Consider the following 1682-nt stretch of genomic DNA (forward strand, 5'->3'; position numbering starts at 1 on the left):
GACGCCATGCTCCCCAAGCAGAGCGGTCGAGTCTGAGCTCACTTCCTCTTCCTCCCAGCATTCTGTTCTGTTTACTCCACCCACCTATGTTTTAACCTATGAGGCCAAGCAGTTTCTTTATTATAATTAACCAATGACCTTCCTCCATCATATGATGTCTGCTCTGTTCTTCAGTCTTCCTAGAGATGCATGATAGACATGAAGGGGTCTGGAAATCTGTCTGGCTGTCCCACCTAGCATTTACAAGTTTTACTTGAACGCAAGAACATGGTGATTAGTGGCATTCTGTAAAAAGTATGTGGGACTCAAGGAAAAACATGTCCTATATATGGGTTCCAATACTGTCAGTAGTAACAATGGGGTAACGTCTATTGTCCCCGTCTGTTTGCTGTTATCATATCCACACTTACCCTGCTGGACAGGGGTCATTGCAATAAGAGGTGACCGTGAGAACTCTTTGAGCAGTGGGAAACATTCCAGAGTGTGCGTCTGTACCCTAGCAGATGTTGTAGTAATAGCCGATGTCGAGTTAGAGCCGAGCAAACGATTTTCATATTACTATAACCCAGAATCTATTTTGTATGTGTCTGAAACGTCTTTAGAATAATCATGTTTTCCTTTGATAGAGTTGCTGTTTGTGCTTTTGCTATATTCTAGGAGAAAAAAAAATAAACACCAGTTGAGAGGATCGATAGAAAGATCCAAGGTGAATTTTGTTAATAATCCCACAGATAAATCAGCCTTGTTGATTTTATGAAATTGTCTTTTAATCTAGAACTTTCAAGACACCATTGAGGTTGTTACCTGTAACCTGCTGTGGGAGAGTTCATTACAATACTAAAAATTAACTTCTTTTTAAACCTTTTTGAATTCTGAGTGCTGGGATGAAAACTATGTGGCAGCCTTTCGACAGTGCGTTTCAACTTTATGACTCTTTGAGCATCTTCTGGAGCAACAGAACCAGTTCTCTGAGGATGCTGTGCACGACCTGGAGAGGAATGACGTCACCTCCGCCGTGTACTTTCTCTAATAGAAACCTGGGTTCTTCACCTTAAAAATAGACATTGATTTTTTTTTTCAAGCTTACCAGTTCATTTGGGATAGACATCTTCACCATACTATGTGCGGGGCCCACAGGACATGGGCATATTGAATTCAAATGTTCCATGATTTAATCACGTGCTAGATATCCTTCTCAGGGCTGGGGGTAGACCAGGGTCTACTTCTGAAGTCTAGTTCCGAGGAACTACAGGACATGAGGAAGTAGATGTAAAGGGACATCAATTCGGGTCCATTAATCAGCCCATTGATCCTGAGGAGGGAATGTCGCGAAGGTGCTTGGCTTCCCAATAATGACATTTGGGACTCGGAAACTGGCATGAGGGCATTAGCAGAATCTAATCTCTCCACTGTGAGCCTCTCACACCCAAGCCTCAGTCCAGGCTAGCCAAACACTTCACTCCAGTTACAGCCTCGGCCCCAAGACTACTGTATTTTTACTTAAGCGTGGGCCCATCAGTTGGGTCCTGCTTTAAATGTGTCTGAAGAAGCCAATTCGTCGGGTGTGACAGGACGTGCCCACAATCAAGCAGGCAGGAGGCTGGTGCAGGACAAGCAAAGCTGCCCATCAAACAAACAAAACAAAACAGAACCAGATTAAGCAAACCACAGGAGCTCAAGCA

Source organism: Microtus oregoni, unplaced genomic scaffold (genome assembly GCF_018167655.1).
Source record: "Microtus oregoni isolate MIOR12 unplaced genomic scaffold, Mior012 000027F_ref0000203, whole genome shotgun sequence".
NCBI classification, from domain to species: Eukaryota; Metazoa; Chordata; class Mammalia; order Rodentia; family Cricetidae; genus Microtus; species Microtus oregoni.